The sequence below is a fragment of the Pristis pectinata genome, chromosome 15, assembly GCF_009764475.1.
Source record: "Pristis pectinata isolate sPriPec2 chromosome 15, sPriPec2.1.pri, whole genome shotgun sequence".
NCBI classification, from domain to species: Eukaryota; Metazoa; Chordata; class Chondrichthyes; order Rhinopristiformes; family Pristidae; genus Pristis; species Pristis pectinata.
Window position 1 is genome coordinate 34,852,726 of NC_067419.1, and position 23,575 is coordinate 34,876,300.

Below are 23,575 nucleotides of genomic sequence, written 5' to 3' on the forward strand. Positions count from 1 at the left end.
AGTCTGTGCCGCCCATTTTTTAAACCCAACTTAACCTACCCGTACGTCTTTGGAATGTGGGAGGAAACCAGAGCTCCCAGAGGAAACCCATGCAGACACAGGAGAACGTACAAACTCCTTACAGACAGCGACGGGAATCGAACCCCAATCGCTGGCACTGTAATAGTGTCGCGCTAACCACTACGCTACCGTGCCGCCTCAAAAACCATTTTAAAATATTTCATATAATGTGAATCACACAAACAGAAAATCTTCCTTGCATAAGATTAAATTTCATTCCTTTAGATCACTTGTACGTTTAAAAGCCATTACATGGAGATAGAAACTATCAACTTTAATTTTCCTGTTTAGCATCTGACACTACATCACATATTGAAAATAACCTCCATGTTTTGCAGTGCAGACTCTTTAGAATCAAATGGTTCATCAATGACCCACTTTGTGAGTCATTTGTTTCACATTTAGAGATAAGCTGATGAATCATTTTTATCACGTTAGAAAAGTTGATGTAACATCATTCAATAGAAGGGAAATCTAAACTCAAGTCTTCAAAAATATAGTTGCAACATTCTGCCAACAACTATCATGAACACTTTAAGCTGACAATTAGAATCAGTTTTTTTTTAAATGCTGCATTGATAATACTGATGATCAAGGCTCACATTAACCGGATTTGCAAATAGAATGTTATTGTTACAACTATGCATGGATGGAAAAGTAATGACATTGTATCCTACTGCCTTGAAGAACTGAATAAGGTATATTTCGACAGTAATTGTAATAGTTGGCTGTGTAAATTACATCCTTGAAGTAGTCCCCCTTGCAGGAAGCAATGGGATGATTTTTTGTATTTGCTATCTGGACAGTAATCTAGGTTAGCAGGTTGCTTGTCCCTGAAGGAAGCTGCCTTTGCATCTCATTCAAAAAGGATGAAATTCATGCAAGTTCTGCAACACACGAATGGCATGCTTTTCCTGATTAATGTCCAGGCAGTGAAGATGAAAATTTACCCCAACATCTCGAATGTGTGGTTTTGAAGCTTGGTTTTTAAAAGAAGTTTAACATTAGAAATATCAATTCTACATTGTTGATCAAGGCAAAGTCAAAGATGAGTTTATTGTCACATGCACAAGCACGCGCATGCACAGGTGTAATGAAAAACTTACTTGTAGCAGCATCGTAGGTACATGGCATCATATAAGCAGCATTCACAAGAAAAAACGTAAATTAAACATAAATTATACACAAGTTTTACAAGAAAGAACACAATTAGAACAAAAAAAAATGTCCATTTTAATGCAAAATGATCGAAGTGGCCAGAGTGTTGCTAAACTGTAGTGATTAGCATTTTGCCGGTTGGTTCAAGAACTGAATGATTGAAATTGATATAATTATAATTGCGGTTTTTATATAAATACTGTAAAAAAAATTGGAAGTACTGATAGCTTCTAAACAGGAACCTGCACCTTAATATACCATTCAAACTTTGCCACCTTTCTCCTTTCCTAGTGATCATTTGTACCTTCAGATATATTGGGGGATCCAACTGACAAATGCCAAAGATGCAGGGTATTGAGAGAGCACTGACTGTACCAATAGTAAAAGCATTTAATGAATGATAAAGGACAATGATCTACAATTCAAGAGCAGCATCTAATTAGCTTGATACCGTGCTATGGATTTGTAATAAGGAAAGCAAACAGATCTAAAAGATAAAGCCAGAAGGAGCAAGGAAATTCTAATATTTACTTGGAGCTTTGGGTAAGCTCTACTTGAAGTACAATGCACAATTTTAAGAGCTTTACGAGCTTAAGAGCTGCACAATTTTAAGAGTAATTTTAAGAGTGGGGATAACCAGGCTATGCATAGTATAGAGGGTGACCAAACAGATTTAATATCTTAAAGCCATTTGCTACAATGTTAACCTGGAAGTGTTGGCATTGGAAAAATGAGGCCACAGTGGAGTAATTTTCAAAATCATAAGAAGTACAGATGATTTGTACCTTAGATGCAGGGTGATGCAGTCAGAAAAGACAAGCTGCATGGTCAACTTTGTCTAAACTTTACCTCCTAAAGATTGGTGGGTTTAAGATTCCATCAGATATTAAGATGTAAAGTATCTGGAGTGGGAGCCCAGCCTGCCTCGAAACTGCTCAATTCCAGTTTGAGTGGAGGTGTGACAAAGGGTAGGTGACAAACCTGCTTGTTAAAAATAGATTATAATTTAATTTAACCAATGCTGCCCTCCTACATTTTTCTTATCTCTTTGTCAAACCATTTTCCAGGCCTAGCCGAAGTGGCAAGAAGGATTGATTCCACATTAGGTCCCCAGTAGGTCACAAATAACTATTCTGCTAGACTGCATGAAGCAGGCGTCCTTCCCAAACGGTCTCTGGACCATAAACAGCACCTCAACAGAAAAGGAAAAAGATCTACAGAATCTTGCAGCTCAAAACCTAAAGACATTTGAGAAGCCAGTTCTTTGGGGTCTGTAACATAATTACAATACCTTCTTACCATTCTGAACATTTCTCTGAGCTTAAATCCCAGCCTGTAATTTAACTACTTCTTATAGGTGGCATAGAATAGATAAAAAGGGCACCTCTGGACACAAAGGAGGTGAATAAAGTTGACAGATTCAAAGGTGAAAGAGTGATTGAGGGTTGGAAGACAAATACATTGCAGTAGTCTTGAACCTATGAAGCAACCATGTAGATTTCAATGATCTTATCCACTTTTAAGATTATAGAATAAAGCATAGTCCATACATCTCCACAGTTATTGCAGCAAAAGCGAGTCATCAAATGACACACACTTGCCTTCCAAAATTACTCTGCTGCTCTGTTCCTTTAAATCTGTAGGGGCAGCAATTTAAACAGAAGTAAACGTCAATGCAAAATTGTGACAATGGATTAAAGAATGAGAAATTATTAATGCATAGAAAATAAAGCATCAGTAATTAGCTTGATGATTTTGCAAATCCAAATCAGTAAGTTCCCATTTTCAGTAAATTACTGGTGTACAATGAAAAAGTGAAGAACTGCAGCTGCAAATGTAATCCATGGCAATTTACAACATTTCATATTTGAAACATAGTTGTAGCTTGAATGATTATTGTAACCGCTTCCCTCTAATTTATAACTGCTTAGCTTGTAGAAACATTTTGTAAAGAACTAAATCACTTTTCTGGAAAATATTATAACAGCTGGTTTTATTATTAATGTTTTATCCAGAATTTAAAAGATAGTTTAAATACCATTAAGATAGGCAAGTGGAAGTCCTCGCAGAAACGGGAGAGGTGGCTCTTCTAAACTCTTTGAGTACTTCAATGAGAGAACTAAATTGTTGGACTCTTGAGGAAAATTGTTACTTCTCTATGTTGAAGCAGATGGTTTTGTTTAGAAGGCCAACTCCTGCTCATAGTCCTTATGTTGTTGAGACATCCTGAGATTGAGGATGGCATGGTATCAATGCAAATCTTATTTACTTACATTCTCTTGCCCATTATATCTCTAAATGGCCTTTTATGTGAAAAATGTACAAGTATAACAAAATGTGAACAATGCTAATCACTTACATTTATTCAGCATCCATAAAAGTGGAAAATATTCCAAGGTGCTTAATGGTTCAATGCCCAGTGACAAAAACTTCGGAACAGTAAACATGGAAACTAACAAAGTGATCCTGATTTCTTCAATCTGTTAATTCTGTGCTATCACCCTAAGTGTTTCAATAATTTCTAAGTGCCATTAACTCTAAACCAAAGAATTTATTGAACAGTATTAGATTTGTAGAAGATAACAATTGAATAACACTGTGAAATTAAGCCAATCCATATAAAAAATCCAGAAGTAAGTAAGTGACTAAATTAGCATTTCCATTTTTATGCTAAGGCATAGATAATAGAAGGTATAATAATATTCTGCTAGGTTATTTCAATAGTAGCGCCAAGCAAGATACTGCAGATCCTGGAAATCAAGAATAAAGTAGAAAAGACTACAGTACTCAACATTTCAAAACAGTAGGGCAACCAACAAACAGCTAGAGGAACTCAGTGGGTCAGGCAGCACCAATGAAGGGAAATGGACAGTCGACATTTTGAGTCAAGACCCTTCATTCTAGATCTGCAACATTAACTGTCCATTTCCCCCCACGGCTGCTGCTCGACCCACTGAGTTCCTCCAGCAGTTTCTTTGTTGCTCCAGATTCCACTGTCTCCAGTCTCCTGTGTCTCTGTTTTCAAAAAGTAGATTTTGTTTTGCTTGGTATTTCCAGCAGTTGATTTCAGAAACTGACTTTTGTTTTGATATGTGATGAAAGAAATGTGATTTCAGTAAAAATACAGTGTAGTTTGTAGAATCTAATAATTTTGGTGATTATCTTTTCAGGAGAAACTAAGTATGTGTGCCATTCAGTTTTAGTCCATTTTATTTGTTGATTCCAAGCTGCTCTTGATTTGTTAGAAACAGTATTTTATTTTTATTTCTTGGTTGCTTCTAATTGAGCTTGAATACATCAGTAAAGGCCTTCTTTCCTGTTGAATCGTTATGCCTTATCCATTATTTAATATCTGACCTATTTTCCTGGTGTGGATTATCGAGTTTTTTAATATGCTGATTAAAATGCATCTCAAGAGAATTGGGAGTACAAGTAACAATCAAACTTGAATTAAAATTAGTTACAGAATGACTAGTACTATTTCACACACGTTTAAATGACACTGAACCAAAGGACCAGTCACAGTGCTTTGAGTAATTTAATATCTGCTATACCTGCAGCATTGTCAGAATAGAATTACAGACTTTATTCATCACCTTGTGCTAGGGGATAATGGAGAGGTGAGGGATACAGTTCCATTTTACTTTATTAAAATAAAATAGCAAAATATTATTATACCTTCCATTATTGATCCACTAGCATATAAATGGAAATGCTAATTTAATTACTTGCTTATTTCTGGGTATTTTATGTGGATTGGCTTAATCTCAGTGTTATTCAGTTATTATCTTCTTCAAAGCCAATACTGTTCATTAAATTCTTTGGTTTAGAGTCCATGGCTTCTTAGAAATTATTGAAACACTAACAGCACTCATATGGTGATAGCACAGAATCAACAGATTGAAGAATTCAGGATCACTCTGTTTCCATGTTTACTTTTCAGAAGTTCTTGTCACTGAGCATTGAACCATTAAGCACCTTGGGATATTTTCCACTTTTAAGGATGCTGAATAAATGTAAGTGATTAGCATTGTTCATATTTTGTTATACTTGTACATTTTTCACATGAAAGGCTATTTAGAGATATAATGGGCAAGATAATGCAAGTAAATAAGACTTGCATTGATACCATGCCATCCTCAATCTCAGGATGTCTCAACAACATAAGGAATATGAGCAGGTGTTGGCCAATTGGGCCTTTGGACCTGCTCCTCTATCCAATATTGTGGATGATCTACATCAACGTCCCCTTTCAGGAAGAGCCTTCATGCAAAGAATGAATCCAGTGAGCCTTTACTGCACGCTTCTCAGGCAAGTATATCTTTGGTAGGTAATGGTAAGACTCCACAGAGATATGGTTGAGATATACTCTCACCTTCCCTTTATATAGTTGTAGCAAGACTCCCTTGTTGTTATATTTCAGACTCATTGCATTAACAGTTAACACAATATCTGTCATACTGATGCTTACCATGTATGTGAACTTGCTGTGATTCATGTACTATGGTACAAACACCCTTTGAGTAACAACATTCACTAGATCCCATTCTTCCAACTAAGGTGGATAATTCCTCACACTGTCTCACCTAATCACTTAACCAGCCTATATCACCTCACAATTTCTTTGCATCTTCTCCCTCAGAGCTCTGTCGCATCATCAAACTTGACACCCATAGTAGATCACCTCTACCAAACCACTGTTGTAGATTGTAAATAACTGAAAGCTAAGCCAAATAGCTGCTTTTGAGGTAAAACAGAAAATGTTGGAGGGAAAGAAATAGAGTCAATATTTCAGGTCAGTTTTTCTTCTCATCAGAGCAAAGATCATTGGCCTGAAACCTTAAGGCATAATTGAAAGACAAAGATTGGCAGATGCTGGAAATCTGAAATAACAACAGAAACATTTTGGAAATACTCACCAGGGTCAGGCAGGATCTGTGGTGAGAAAAATAGAGTTAATGTTTGATGTTCTCATTAGAACTGGACAATGTCAGAGATGGACCAAGTTTTCAGGTGTGGAGAAGGAACCAAGAGAATAAAATAGAAAGTCTGTGATAGATGGAGGCCAGGAAAAAATTAATCACAAAAGTGCGCCTATTGATTTAGCGTGGTGCAGAGAATATTTATTCAGAATGATGTGTAATAATACCCATATAGGAGGTTCATCAACAAGTTTAGAGCACATAGAATTGGAGGTAATATACTGACATGAATGGCGAATGTGTTACCAGTTAGAAAGCAACAAGTGGAAATAAATGGGTCTTTCCCAGATTAGCAGATTGCAACTAGGAATTCCACGGAGATCAGTGCTCGTGCCCCAGATGTTCACAACCCATGTCAACAATTTGGCTGAAGGGACCAAATATCATTTGTCCAAGTTTTCTGATGATACTAAACTAGGCATGACTGTGAGTACTGAAGGGTTTGTAAAGTGGCTTCTATGGAAGGGTGGGGATATGGACAAGTTGAGTGAGGGGGTGAACATGGCAGATGGAATAGAATGTGGAAAAATGTGAGGTCATCCGATTCAGTGAGTATAACAGAAAAGTATTCTACTTGTTAAATGGTGAGATAATAGGAGGAGCTGATGTTTAAAGGGACATAAATGTGCTTGTACAAAAGTCACTGAAAGCCGACATGCAAATATATCAGACAATTCACAAGGCAAGTGGTACATTAGCCTTTATAATGAGAGGGTTTGATTATAGGAGTAAGGAAGTCCTAATACAGTTGAAGAGGGCTTTGTTAAGACTGCACCTGGAGAAGTGTGTACAGTTTTACTCTCCTAATTTAAGGAAAGGTATACTTTCCATGCAGGGAGGGCAGCAAAAACTCACTAGACTGGTTCCAGGGATGGCAGGTTTGTTGTATGAAGAGAGATTGAGTAGACTGGGGCCGCATTCTCCAGGAGAGGAGATCTCATCATAAGTTACAAAACTGTAAAGGACTTGACAGGCTGGATGCAGGGAAAATGCTTCGCTGAATGAAGAACCAAGGACTGCAGTTACTGTGTCAGAATAAGGGGTAGGCTGTTGAGGAATGGGATGAGTAAACATTTCTTCACTCAAAGGGTAATGAACCTTTGGAATTCCCTACCATAGAGAGCGACAGAAGCTCCAGAAATAAGTCCATTCCAAAGAGGGATCAATAGATTTCTACATATTCAGGGAATCAAGGGTTATGGGATAGTGCTGGAAAATGGCACTGAGATAGAAGATTGGTCATGATCTTGATGAATGGTGGAGTAGGTTTGAGGGACAATGGCTTACCCTTGCTTCTATTTCTTCTGCATCAGAAATGTCCGGATTGGATGAGATGTCATCAACTTGTAATGTTAACTCCATTTTTCTCTCTCTGCAGTTGCTGTCAAACCTCTTGGATATTGCCAGCATTCTCTTCTCATTTTTCAGCAATTTCAGTTTGTTACCTCACATTCCTCCCATTCTATCTTCCTCCTTTGTGTTCATTCATTGCTGTCTGTTTACATCTCCTGATAGTTCAGTTGCAAGCATTCCCCACCCTCTCTCAGCCAGCACCGCCAGCTTTTGTCTCATTCAGTCTTCCTTGGTCTCTCGCTGCCACCGATATTGCCTTTGTTTTCTCCCCCTTCTCCGTTTGATTTCTAACTTTTCCTAGTTTTCATTAAAAATCATCAACTTGAAATGTTAAGTATGTTTTTCTTCTTTGTGGATCCTGTCTGGCCTGCTATATATTTCTAGCACTTTGTGTTTTTATATTCCCACCTCTCTCCTTGAAATGGTCATTAATTAGAGAGCTGAAGATAGTTAGCCCACAACAGTGCTCTAAGGAACTCTTTCGGAAATGGCCTGAGCTTAAGATGATGGCTGTCACCAAGTACATCCTTCTTCCTTTTGTGGCTGGTTATCAATCCAAGCAGTGGTGAGTTTTTGGTCCAGTTCCCAGGGGAAAACTGATGGGCAAAATTCCCAAACACATTTATCTTGCCAATAGCAGAAAAAATCCATACCAACAAGTCTCTTGTTATGCTTGTGCATTTGGTACAATTGTCTTACATGCTTCAGCAATAGGATGTCAATGCTAGCTATGGAAGGTGTATTATGCAAGTCAGAACTTAAAGGTTTGACATTTGTTTCACTGCAGGTACTAGCGTATCTGTAAACAGATGGACATTTCATGCTCTGCCTTTATTGACAAGGTGTTCGATCTAACCAGCATCCATACAAAATGGAAAAGACTGAGGAAAGCTTTAGCATATACAGCATAATGTAGCCTTGGATAGAAAATAAATCCTCACTTAAGCTAGTGCTGTTGAAACAAAACATTATCACAATCATTACAGTTTTCGATTACAAAAATGAGTTTCAAATTCTCGTCGCTTAATTTTGGAGGAAAGGTGCAATATTAACGTTTAGTTTCAAATTGTCTCAAGATAAATTCAGAACAATAAATACCATAAATTATCATTTATTGTGTTTGAAGTACTGATGATAATCACCACAAAATACCACTAATGTTAATAGCTTTAAGAACAAGTTATTGGCAGCTGCTCTTAATTGCATAACAATATGCAAATGACAATAAAGAAAGCAAGTTCTTTGTGTGCAACAGGTCCTCTGGGAAGTCAGAATGGAGATACAGCATCATTATTTTGACTTCTGACTATAAAAGCATTTCTGATATGGAGGTTGAGAGGCAAACAGTATTTCTGATATAGAGGTTGAGATAGAAATAATATTTCTATGATGAGTGGTCTATGGTTATTTTTCACCCACACTAAACTTGGGCAAATAAACTGTTCATAAAATCCACACAATCCACTCTCTTTCCACTATTTTGAGGATTAGTTAAACTCAAGAAGATCTCAGAGGTTTTGGATAAATAGCAAACTCATAAAAGGGTGCAATACCACAACTAATGTCATTCTAACACATTGATAGTTGCCTGATTTTTCTCTTGCTCCTTTCTTAACTAGTGCATTTATATTTGCTACCTTCCATTCTGTGGGAATGTTCCAAAGTCTATGGAATTTTGGAAAATGACAACCAATGCATCCATTGTCTTCATAGCCACCTCTTTCAATACCTTCGATGCAGGTCATTGAGTCCTGAGGATTCATTGGTTCTCAGACCTAATAATTTCTCCAATACTGTTAATTTATTAATTTGTTTTGGTTCCTCAGTCACTCCAAATCTATTCTCATCACCGCTGCCAGATTTGCTATATTTTTTCCATGAAGGCAGATGCAAAATATTTGCTTAGTTTCTCTGCTATTTCTTTATTCCCTAATATAAGTTCATCTGTCTCAGACTAGGATTTCTGTTTTTTTTTCCTTTTTACATATTTATAGAAGCTTCTGAAGTTTCTTTTTTATGTTTCTTGCTAGATTATCCTCCTATTCCTTTTTCCCTTTCCTTATTAATATCTTGATCCTCCTTTGATGAATTCTGAAATTTTCCCTATCCTCAGACAATCTAGCCTTTTGGAAATGTTATAAGCCTTTTCCTTGGATTCAATAGTACAACTTCCTTTGTTAGCCATGGCTAGACCACCTCCTGACTGGATTTTGCCCCTTAAAGGGATATTTATTACAGTGTATCAGGTCCTCTGGGAAGTCAGAATGTATTAATTCTTTAAATGTTAGCCAACTCACTTTATACCTTTTTACTTAAAACACGAGTTTCAGACTGAACTAAATCACTTTCTATCTTAGTATAAAATTCTATAATGTTATGATCACTCTTCTCTAAAGAGTCTTTAGTTACCTGATTATTAATTAACTCTTTCTTACTGAACAACTCCACGTCTTGCCAGTGGGAATGAAAATTACAGGTGTGGTATTCTGACATGAATCCCTACCACTGGAGGTTGTAGAGACTAGATCATTGGCGGTATTTAATGAGGAAGTAGACACATTCTTGAAAGATCAGGTTAGTGAGGACTGTGGCAACTGGCACAGAAGAGGAGATGAGGCCGGGAGCGGATGAACTGCAATCATATTGAATGGCGGGGTATACCTGATGGTAAAATGCCCGTAGTATGTAGCTGATTGGCAGAAGCTAGGGATAGGGATGTGGGGAGAATAAAATGATGGAATGAAGAATAGTGTAAATGGGGGGTCAGTCATCAGCACAGACTTGATGGGCTGAATGGACTGTTTCCGTGACTATCTCTCTATAACCCTTTGAGATATCTGTGGTCCTCCAGTTCCGAACTTTCAATCATCCCTGGCTTTATATCTCTTCAATTTCCAGTAGTTTCTTCATCTTCTGAAGTCCTGAACTCTGGAATTTCCTCCCTAAACCTCCCCTCCTCTCTACTTCTCCTTCTTCCTTTATGATGCTTCTTAAAACCAACCTCTTTGTCCACAGAACACAGAACAGTACAGCACAGGAAAAGATCCTTCGGACCATGATATTGTGCTGAACATTATATCTAACAGTATATCTAAAGTTTGTGATGAACAGAACATAATTACAAATATTTATTATCGAAGCAGGAAGGCATCTTCCATGCTTGCCAAATTCCATTTTCTTGATCAGTTATTTCCATTGCTATTCCATTATCTATTTTGCTTCACTCTAGGGGGGGGGTATTTTAGTGGAAAGTGGAGGAGTTCAAATCCCGGCGTGGGTGCTGGAATTTAAATGTTGTTAGTTAAATAATCAGTGATTGTGATCACAAAACTAATGTTTTGTTATAAAACACACCTGGTCCATTCAGGAGAGGAAAAACTGGCCAACATGTGGCAGTTGATGCAAGCAATGTGTCTCAACTGCTTTCTGAAATAGCCCAGCTAGCAAATTAGTTATCAAGAACGCAGCACATCAGGGGTAGTTCAGGATGGACAACAAAACCCAGCCTTGCTTGTCACACACACAACCTGTGAATCAGTGAATAATAAGGAAACTAGAGAATGATTAAGAATGGTTTTCTGTAAAATGAACAACCTTCAAAATGGCTGATATTGAACAGCAAGAAGAGATCACACCCAGCTTGGCAGGTAAAGCTGCAGTGTCTGTGATTCTATCATAATGCCTTATGAGACACAACTCAGCAGCATGGAAGAGAGGTAAGGAATCCTTCACTTGTTAGAGCTTCAGCTCTTTGTTTAAAATAGGAAATAGGAAAAGAAAACAGCATTTTGGATGAATGATAAGCTCAATGAGCATAAATATTTCAACATGGTTTCAAAATCCAAAAGTTAAGCCGACTTTTAGGGAGTGGGTGCAATGAAAGCCCTGTCCACAGTAAAAATCACATCTAAAGACTTCTGTCATGTGTGAAACACAGACCTACTTAAAGCAGGTTTGTAAACTGCTCTGCATCATAAACACAGACTGTGATTACGTCAGTTTATGTGCATTGAAAAGGAAAAAAAAACTAAAACTGCTAAAAACCTGAACTACAAGATAATACTAGAAACATACATCGGATCAGTCCACAGCCCTCGCAAGGATAGAGAATTCAGTAGACTAGAAACTCAGTTATGTTTATTATGCATGAAGCAATTGAATCAAATGACATCATACCCAATACAAAGTTGTCTCACGGGGCTTTGTGGGACAGCATACCTTGCATGGAAACTGCTAAATGTACAGCAGAGAGTACAATCCATGTGAATGGACTAAAAATTGAAAATATTGGAAACACTCAGCAGGTCAGGCAGCATCTATGGAAAAAGGTTAAATTTCAATAACATAGAAAGTGGGAAGGGATTCGTAGAATAAAGGGTATATTTCTGATAGGGTAAGGTCCAATGTGTTGATAGGGGTAGTTGGAGTAGCATTTACGAGCACGTTATGCTTCTTTATCTGTGTAATATGTTGACCCAGCAAGTCAGACAATATGAATAGAAAAAATATAAAATGGAGCCAAAATGATGACATTTTGGCCACTTCTGAAACAGAAAGAAAGAGCTACGTACTCAAAGTTGTAAAATGCGATATTGAGTCCAGAAGGCAGCAACGTGCCCAGCTGGAAGACAAGGTATTGTTCCTCAAGCTTACTTTGAGTGTCCTTGTAATAAGACTCACTGTCTTAACTCTGCCCATGTGAAAAGGAGGATCTAATGACTGACTCCCCACCCCACCTCCCCCACACCCAGGAGACATCCAGTGCACCTTTGGGGTTATGTCTTGACAGCTCTTCAAGGCTCACCTCCTGCCAAAATTACCTAGCTCTATGACAGTTTTTTTTTAAATGTATCTGATATTCAGAGACAAACTCCTTAGAAAAAAAAGAAGTAAAAGAATTGATAAAACATTAAAACACTAGGAAAATATTGAAATAAAATAAACTAAAAGTTGAATAACTGACTTTACCTTTCTCCTCATAATCTGCTGCTCAAGGATCAGGACTCAGACTGTACCAGGTCCAGCTGACGAGGATTGTGTGGACAAATTCTCTGCCATAACGGATATATTGGAGAAGACCTGAGCAAGGAAGGAAGTATTGTTCTTGGACCCACAATTGCGTACCAGTGGGATGGAGGTGGCTAAGAGATTCAGGGAAGGAACATTGGCCTTAGTGCCCAGTTCTAGTGCATGAAGAGATTCAATGACTTCACCAGAACAGCAAAGATGTGTGGATTTGTTCATCACTCTCTCAGTCATCAACACTTTGCCACCACCACAAACTTTAAGGAATCCATTTCACCAAGAATTTTCCTTCCTGACAGAGAAAACTCTACTGGACTCCTGGAGATAATGACTACTATCTGCAAAAAGTATTGAATACATCATTACAGCTTCCAAGGACTCACAGTGATCACCTGATAACCTGTTCCAAGCTCCAATAGACATCAATGGCTGTCTCACAACAGTCTTCTGTTGCCCTGAAATTGAAGTCAGCCTTCCCCTTATCCATTCTGTTTGTTCCAGCAAGGCCTGGGTGCAGTCCTTCATTGACTCTCAACACTTCAGTTTGCTGGAGTGCAATGCAAAGGTTTCTCACAGAATGGTTTTGACAGCTGATAAGACCCCACCTCCAGGTTCACCAGCTGTCAAATAATGCCTTTGACATTAACAAGCATTCAATAACACTTGGAAACCGTTTAAAAAATGTTAATTTTTCTTGACATTTATAGCACAAAAAGTATTTTCACACTCTAAAAATCAATTAAAACATTAGAATTAAATTAAGGGATTTTAAATTTAAGAAAGTCAATCTTTTTCCTGCCAACCATTCCTCACATCTATTTGAAAGGGGCTGCTGGGATTGTGTCAGGTTTAACCTGAAGTAGGTTCCAAAGGCAAGTTTCCCAGGACAGGAAAGCAGGCAAGGCTAAGGAGGAACATGCTGCCCTTCTGAACACCATTTGGTTTCCCCAGTAGCTGTAGAAAAGACCACATCATAAGTACCAAATGCAGTACACTAAATAACACGAACACCACCTTTGCAGGACACCCACGTGCAGTCTGCAGGAGTGAAGCTGAGCTTCGCAGTAGAATGTCATTTTAATTTTCCATCCTTCTACAACTCAGACCTCACACTGTTCCAGAGAAACTCAGTGTAAGCTCAAGGGTCGGCATCTCATCTACCAGCTAGACACATTACAGCAAAGGTTCAAGTAATTGTCCATTCTAATCTTGCATTCACACCATTTGATATTTTTCTTTTCCCTTCCTATTTGGACATAATTTGCCTCCTCTTATTTATACCTTTTGTTATTCTTCAGCCTTTATCGTCCTTTTTCACCAGCACCTCTTTCACTTGTCCAGTTCAGTCTCTCCTTGTTCCAATGTTATCACAAACTTTCCCTTTTGTTTGCTCCTCCCACCACCCCCCACCCCCCCATTCACTGCATCTTAAAACTTCTTTCCTCTGCATACAGTTCTGATGAAAGCTCATCAACCTGAGATGTTAACTCTGTTTCTCTCATTACAGATGTTACCTGACCTGTTGAATATTTCCAGCATTTTGTTTTTATTTTGGTTTCCTAGCATCTGCAATATTTTAGTTTCAGAAAAAAGAGAATAAAGTTAGTTATTTTAGCAGTTGTGAATAACAGAAGTAATATTCTTCATCTGTTATGAATGGCTAAACTAATTCTGAGGACAAAAACTGTAAAGTGACGTCTTTACAAGCGAATAGATTAATATAACATTGTTCTAATTAGTTAGTATTTCATTAAACATGAATCATTTTTGCTGTCTGCTGAACCTCTAATTGACAGATGACGACATCACTTAAAATCATCAATCCTGTTATAAATGACAAGGTTTCAATCATTTCAACATGCTTAAGGTGGGTTTTGAAGAGAAACATAGTGATATACCTTAATTAAGGTCATATATTCTCATTTTAATTTCACAGCCGAAAAGTTACATCTAACAAATCATGTGAAAAGCTTTTGCAAAAGTATCCAACCGTAACAATAATGTACAACTTGTTTAATTATGAAAGAATGTATTTTATCTAATTATCCAATTAAATTGGACATATTGAAAAAATACATCTGAAAGGCAATGTCTGGCTATTATCGTGAGTTCAGGATTAAGGAATTACAGTAGTCAGATATATAATGAAAAAATCAATTAATAACTATAGATTGGAACTGATTTCTCTTCCATAAATAAAATAAATGATATCCATTGACAGTGTTATATGTTAACTAGACTGATTAGCCTCAAAAATATATAAATGTGTACTTGATTTATGGTTGCCATTAACAAAAGCAGCTTAATGTTAGCAGACAAAAATAAAGGTTATTTGATGGATTGCTTCTACTGCAGGCAGTGCACAGACGTCTGTTCTACTGAATTGAAATGACAGCACACAGTTTATTTATAAGGTTCTTTAAGGGTAAAATTCTTTTTTTGTTGGTGTGATAATATTCAGCAGAATGAGTACAGTACCCAGGACAAATTAAATTTCACTTTTGCTGGAACACAGTGTAATCTTTTTTGGAATACTACATTTAAACGTAAGAGTAAAATGAAATAAAATCACAAGAAGACCACTTGGTCTATCAAGCTTGTTCCACCATTCACTAAGTTCATGGCTGATCCTTCATCTCACCCACTTTTCTTCTTGCTCTTTGCTTCCCTTATAAGCTAAAGTTTTATTCAGTCTTGAATATATTTAATGACTGCACATCCACAGCCTTCCACAATAGAGAATTCCAAATATCTACATCCCCACCCCCCCCCCAGTAAAGAAATTTTGCTTACCTCAGCCTTAAATGAGAATTGGATGGATCTTCAAGGACCCAGCTCAGTGCCCAGACATGGGAAGTGTTTCTGGACATTCTCTTCAGCACGTAAGAGCTCTGTTGCTGTGCTTGATGCAAGTCCAGCAACACAGTTAAGATCAGCTAGGCTGTCATCGGATCTTGGGACATCTGTATCTCAACAAGCAGATGTGGATGCCCAAAGTGCCCTGGACATCAAATGGCTGAAAACTGGTTGTTTCCCATTGAACCACCGACTGCAGGCAAGCTCAATTCAGCTCATTATCCTGAGGCCATGTCCTCTAGATCTAGACTCACAAGCCAGAAGAATCAGCCTCTTAATATCTGCCTTGCCAATCCTATGTTTCAATGAAATTGCCTCTGATTTTTCTAATCTCTGTAGAGCTCAGGCCCCATATACTCAATGTTATATCGAACAACTCCCTTGTCCCATGAACCAGTTAAGTAAATTTCTTGTAGTGCACCAAAGATAAGTATATTCTTTATCCAGGCATTGTTTCACCAAAGCCCTCAATAATTGTAGCAAGTGTGCAATTGCAGGAAATTGCTACCTCTACATAATTAAATATGGCACAAGAGCATGACATAGAATGAAGCATGATGTAGAAAGATGGCAAAAATAAAGCACTTGGAAATCTTCCCCAAGTAATAGACAAAACCAAATCAGAATATCCATATACTTCCCCCACGTATTTTCCTCAGGAGCTCATGTTTCACAGTCAGTCAATTAATAAAGAATTTCAGAATTTCATCCAAAAAGGCCTGAAGAGTGTATAAATATTGTCAGAAATTATCAATGGGAACGTCTGACAGCACCACTAAAATGAAGCCATTGTTTGGTTTGTAAAGGTTCTAAAGGATGCCAGTTTGAGAGGAGCTGCTCCAAGCTCTAAACTATTCTTTCATTGTCCTTTTGGTATAAAACTGCAAATGGCATGGTGCTCTACACATCGCACTGTGCTGCAAGCTCCCCAGCATGACTGTATGGAAATTAATGTGCTACACTGTCACATTTTGAAATATCTACGGACTTCTGAGAGAACACTTTTGTACAAAGGCTTAGAAGAGAAAGCTGCAAAAATAATTATATAAAGTGTATTAACTTTTTTTAATCAATCTATGAAATTAAATAGAAAAAATTGATGCGGAATATATTGGTATGTCAGTTTTATTTAATAAAGATATGTATTTCAACAATGTACTTTAGTAAATATTAATATTGTCTCACTTCAATATAATGTTGAGAAAACCATCATAAAGTTTCCAGGTCTACTTAAAGCATTAGACTACTTGGCATTGCACAGTGTGTATAGTCATTTTGATTTATGGCTCTTTGAAATGGAAAATATGCCCCCATATTTGGTGCACAATACATCCAGCGTGAAAATAATCCAGGAAAGCTGTCCAAGATGAAAAAAAAACACCTTTTAGTCCCCAGACCAAACAGGTTAATCTCTGCCATGATGATATATAATCATATTTGAACAACCCCAACATCTTTAGCACTTGTAACTAAGCTCCTAAACATATTTCTAAATTTTACTGCTTTCATTAAATAATTCCAGTCAATGTAACATCATCTACTTTGTATTGCTGCTGGAGTAAATATGGGCCAAATCACAATTGCTCCAGTATTATCCTTCTTTGTCATTGAATGTTAGAAACTGGTATTTTTGGAACAGCCCACTTTATAATACATCTTGCAATTGCTGAAATAATTTTGTTTTGTCTTATTTCTGAATATTTAAAACAAATAAAACATTAACCTATCACTTGTGTTGTTTTTTTCTTCATGTGTTGCAATTTGAAACAGTTCAAAGATGTAATTAGCAACCGTCAATATGACAATGTAGCTGTAAGTTGTCATAAAGCGTCTGACAGACGTCAAGAAATTAATTTTATCATAGTTTGAGATGGCTGAACAGAATAATGGCAGCATAATGAAGTTTATATTCCAGGAGGTCACTACTTCTTAAAAACATGTATTAAATAATACTTACTTGCTGGGTCTTCATATCAGCATTCTTGATTTTCAAGAAGAAAGAGAAATGGGCCTTAGTAAGCTCCATACATCAGTTATGACCATTTATGTAAAGAATCGACTGATCACAAGTTAACCTGGTTGAAACGTGAAATCCCCATACATATCAGATCAACTTCAATATTGTGCAACCAGTTTGATCCAACCAGATTTATTTTCTTGCCACCATCCCATCTTCTCTCTTACTGTTAGGCAACATTTGGGTTCTGGTTTTTAACCACTTCTTTGGCTTACAATTTTGACTGATTGTAGTCCAACTTATTTTCTGAGGCCTTTTCAAAGGCTGTACAAAATTGGAGTTGCTTCAGTGTTTTGTGAACAAATTTAATGTCCATTATACATTCCTGTCATAGATCACTATATGCTGTACACCCACTGGGTATAAAGAAAAGTTCTCTGTGGACCATTCTTTGCTTTTTTTTCAAGATAATGCATAAATCTTAAAAGGTCCAATGACCTGCGTTTCAGGCTCGCCCTCTGTCAAAACTTTATTAACCTCTGAATGAAGAAATGTCTCTTGTTACATCTTAAGATACAAAAAAGATGGAGGCTAATTTTGTCCTTTGGGAAGTTCAAGCTTGCTGAGTGCTTATGTCTGCCATCTTAGCCATTACAGAGATCAACCAAGAACACAGTCCTGTCAAACATCAAAGCAGACAAGATAAATCTCTAAAAGCACCATGTCTTGGAGAAGATTCTTCATAATTGAAGAATATACACTTAGTTGTACACATTAATGCATTACCCTCACTAAGCTAATTCAAGAGGGAGACCCAAGAGACTGCAGATGCTGGAAATCTGGAGCAATACACAAAGGAGCTGGAGGAACTCAGTGGGTCAGGCAGCATCTATGGAGGGAAGGGAACAGTCAACGTTTCAGGTCCATTGAGTTCCTCCAGCTCCTTTATGTGTTTCTAAGCTAATTCAACATTATTTAGCAACATCTTTCAAAAACGCAGGCGATCTCCTCTCTCTGTTGGAGCTTCTGACATCCATTATAGGATCTTCTGCTGTCCAATATCTAACTCGCAGAGTAGTCATGTGCATAGTGTCCAGATGATCCATCATCAGTACTTGGCCCTGTATTCCTTCGTTGGCAGTTGTCTTTGGCATTGGAAGATGACTGAGAGCATCTGCGTTACCTTCCTTGTTAGTTTTTTTCTACGATCTCAAAGTCAAAGCCCATCTTCATATCCTTTCACAGCAAAAGGGGCACTAGAGCCAAGAGTTTTACAGTCCTGATGCATGGTTTCAACCCAAAACATCGACAGTTCCTTTTCTTCCACAGATGCTGCTCAGCCAATTGAGTTTCTTCAGCAGATTGTTGCTGCAGATTCCAGCATCTGCACTGTCTTGTGTCATAGAGTCATGCAGCATGGAAACAGGCCCTTCGGCCCAACTCGTCCACGATGACTGTGTTGCCAAGTGAGCTGGTTTCATCTGCCCACATTTGGCCCATAGATCTCTAAACCTTTCCTATCCATGTACTTATCTAGGTGGCTTTTAAATGTTGCTAATGTGCCCGCCTCAATCATTATTTCTGGCAACTCATTTCAAATTTCTGGCAGCTCATTCCAAATACACATCACCCTTTGCATAACCAAGCTGACCTTGATGTCCCTTTTAAATCTCTCGCTTCTGATCTTAAACCCATGCCCACTTGTTTTTAGCACCTCCTCCCTAGGACAAAGACTATGTACTTTCACCCTGTCTATGTCCTTCATGATCGTATATACCTCTATCAGGTCACCCCTCGATCTCCTAGATTCCACAGAATAAAGTTCTAGTCTACGCAACCTCTCCTTTCAACTCAGGCCCCAAGTCCAGGCAACATCCTGATAAATCTTTTCTGCACTCTGTCTAGTTTAATAATATCGTTCCCATAACAGGGTGACCAAAACTGTATACAATACTCCAAGTGTGGCCTCACCAACATCTTATATAACAGCAGCATAACTTCCCATCTCCTATAATCAAAGCCCCGATCAATGAAGGCCAGCAATGAAGGCTTGCGTCTCCTAAGAGTTTTACTGACTTGGCAAGGATTTATTGAAATGATTCAACAATCCCATATATGCCTTTGGTTCAGAAACAGTAATTGGGCCAGCAATATTGGGAATCGTTTTTACTTTCTCTTCAACTGGGTATTTAAGACATTCACGTGAAATCACAAGGACCACACCATTCTCCAAGAAAGTACATTTATTTCTCTTTAAATGCAGGTCTGCCATTTCCAATATGCACAACACTTCTTCCAGATTCCACTGTTCTTAGGCTCTTGAGGCTCCCATAACCAGGATATTAAGTATACAGTAACCCTAGGAATTCCATGCAGCAACTCCTTCATTGTTCTCTGAATGATAGCAGGTGCAGACAACACGCTGAGGTGTAGATGATTTTATGTGAATAAGCCTTAGTGTGTGTTAACAGTCAAAAACTTCTTTGGTCACTCCTTTAACAATATCTATTTACGTGCTTGACTCATAACCAACTTAGTGAACTGCTGCTTTCCAGACAAATCTGCAAATATATCTTCTATTTTTGGAATGGGATATTGTTCCAGGACCAAGTTGTGATCCTTGCAATCTCCACAAATCCTAATGGATCCATCATACTTTAACATAGACACAGCGAGTGCTGCCCATTCAGAGTACTTAGCAGATTCAATTATTTTCTCTCTGAGAAGTCTGTCACATTTTGCCTTCAATTTTGGTTTCATTGCATGGGCCACTGACTTTAGCTTGAAGAACTATGGTTGTTCAACATGAATTTTGGTTTAGGTTCCCTTTCAGTGTGCCCAGCTCATCTTTGAAAACCACTTCACATCTCCATGGCAGCTCTGTAATCTTCTAGACGCACCCATCTTAACGTGATGTTCCTCCTATCTAGGGGTTTTCTTTCAGTCAGCCTCTTCCCAATGAGTTGGTCCAAAGCTTGCAACAACTATTAGGTTTTTAACCTGCAGCTAATATTTCATCATCAACTCCAACTATTTCAGTCCTTTTACCTGTGTAGTTTTCGGGTCTAGCTGTACATTTTTAAGTTCAGGTGTAGTATTTTCTGGCCACCTGGTTTCACATTCAGTCTGGTATCATCAGTGTAACAGCACATCCAGTGTCAAGCTCAAATGTCAGATGGTGGCAAATAAAATGCCTTCCTGAGTTAATTGTTGGGAATATATATGGTGTAGTGTACAACCTGAACAAATATGAAGTGCACAGAAGAACCAATGTGGTTTTGTTAAAGAGTGGTGCTACTGGCTGTTCAAGCATAAGAGCCGCTCTGCCCGAATCTTCACAGGGTTATGACGTAAGCCTTGCATCCACACACTCTCTGAACTGGGTTGAGGACATCACTCCTCTCAATTAAAAAAAATGTCATTCACTTTCATGACAACAATCAATCATTCTAATTTTGTTCATTCAGTCTCTTTATCATTAAACATTGTGAACACTATCTCTATATTAGAGTCTTCATTTATGTAAGAATTGTAAAAATTTTGTGTGCCTTCCTTCAATTTCTTGCTTTCATTTTGTTTACCGAACTTTATGTTTATTCCTACAAGCCCTCGCAGTATGGATATTTAAACCACATGTATGACACTTTTCAGCTGAACTAGCAAAATGGCATCTTATTTCCGTCCATGAGAATAACAACATCTTAAAATCGTATTTGGTTTGCTACAGAACAGTGAGTTTTGTTCTTTGTCCACTGTTACAAGGAACATATGGTCTCAAAATGTCTTCATGTTTTTGCTTGTCTGTTCCACTGATTGAGTAACTTTCAGTGCATTCTCAAAGGTCCAATTTACCTCTGATAACAACCGCTTCCAAATACAGTGTCATTGATTCTACACACTAATGTGTCTCTTAGTATCCGTGAGAGTGTGTTACCATAATTACAATCTTGTGATAAATATCCTCAATTCATGTCCAATCTCAGCCAATGTTTAGTTTGGTTTTCTTAACTATGAATCAAACTTAAATTTTTGCACATAATCACTTGAGTTTGGGTTAAAGTAATTCTTCAACATATCTTCCAATTACTTAAGTGTTAAATCACTGAGTTTCTCTGAGCTCAGCAGGTTTCTCATTAAACAATATGTAGTAGCTTCCACCACACTGATTAGAATGGACCTCTCTTTATTTTTAACATTGATGCTGTTCACAGTAATGTGCCAGTGTCTCAATATTCTTCCCATCCCAGTGTTTGAAGATTCAATGCTGCAGTTGAGCTTATTGTTGTAGCCATTTTCCTTTCCCTATTTTTTTTAAACTGGCAATGGTTACCTTTCCTTCTATCTCACTGAATTTGTTTTTATGACGTTCCCTGAATTTGTTTCCTATGACAAAAATTTGTTTCTCAACAATTTTACGTCACTTAGTTCTATCCTTGAAGTTTTCATCTCTGGGATCACTTCAGTGTGTCTACAAGTAATGCTAAATTGTTTTAATGACATTTCTCTAATAGGATGCCCAAAAACTGTACCGAGTATCCTAACTAATACTTTATTCATCAGTGGTCCAACTGCTGCTTTGTTCAAAATTATTGTGGCATCCAAACTATTGTACTCCATGCCTCATTTATAAAATAACATTGCCCTCTTTTTTGCATTATCTACATATATTTGTACCCTGAGGGTGTTTTGTTTTCAACTCTCTTTGTTTGTCCATATTCTTTACATTTTCCAGTGGGTGTTTCCAGTATTGTCATTTCTTGTTTTTACACCTATATTTGTATTACCTCATTTCTCCACATCATTTGCACATAACACTAAACTTCCTGAAGATTTTCACATTCTTCTTCATTGTTCTCACACTTCTGTACTGTTTCTTAGTCGAACTGTCAGGTCAGTTTGATTGAATTGATCGCTTTCACTTCTGGCCATGTTGTGTAAGAATATTTAAAGAAGACACAAACACAGTATCGGCCTGTTGAAGCAACTTCTTCAATGTCCATTGGTTTAACTGATTTAAATGCAACTACATGGCTAGGAGAGTATCAGAGAGGCATGGATTTCCATTTATGATGTGGTGCTATGTGGGTAAAAGAATTATTCAAATTCAAGGAAAACAGGATAAGATGGCCTTACATATGAACTTGAACCAGAGGATTGCATGAATATATGACAGTATCTCCCAACCTGATTGAGAGGTGAAACACGCAAGCTCCTTTGACATATTCTCTTGTTCTTCACAGGAGCTGTTCTTCATTACGTAGGGAAGAAATGAAGAGAAGTAGGGGAGAGGGAGATGGGGCTTGGTTTAGATTTTCTTTAAAATAACATCCCACCCACCCCTAATCTACTCTTCCTGAGGGTTAAAAGAATTCCACACCACCTCTAAGCCACTCCTAATTCAGACACATTAGCTTTAGATTTTGACTCAATTTACTCTTCTCTACGATATCCTTATATTGAGTGGGTAATCTTCTATTCGTTTTTGAAATGCCTTGAAAGTCTTCCAAGCATCATTATTATTATTTGCTTCTCTCTGTCTTTTCAAAGACTAATTTCATCTTACTGTTAGGAAATGGCCCGTCCTTTTAAGATAGTATATCTTTATTAGTCACATGTACATCGAAACAAACAGTGAGATACATCTTTTACATAGAGTGTTCTGGAGGCAGTCCGCAAGTGTCGCCATGCTTCTGACGCCAACAATAACATGCCCACAACTTCCTAACCCGTACATCTTTGGAATGTGGGAGGAAACCAGAACACCCAGAGGAAACCCACGCAGATACACAGGGAGAACGTACAAACTCCTTACAGACTGTGGCCGGAATTGAACCCGGAACACTGGCGCTGCAATAGCGTTACGCTAACTGCTACACTAGAAAGAGTGGAACACCTTCAGAAGTTTCAGCTCTATCTTTATGCACAATAACATTTGCCTGAGTGTTAGTTTTGAACAATTCAAAGGCAACATAAACAAAAAGGAAAAAAAAACACTCTCCTTACTCTCTTGAAGCTATGCCAAAGGAGATCCATTCTTAATTAGTGGAACCTTGGATTTCCTTTAATCACTCAATCTATCAAGACTATGTGGTAAATGCAAACACCATTTCCCCTGTGGCAAGCCATCATATGATAGGAATATATATCCTGGAAATTCATCTGCATGCTCTCCACAAGGATAAGG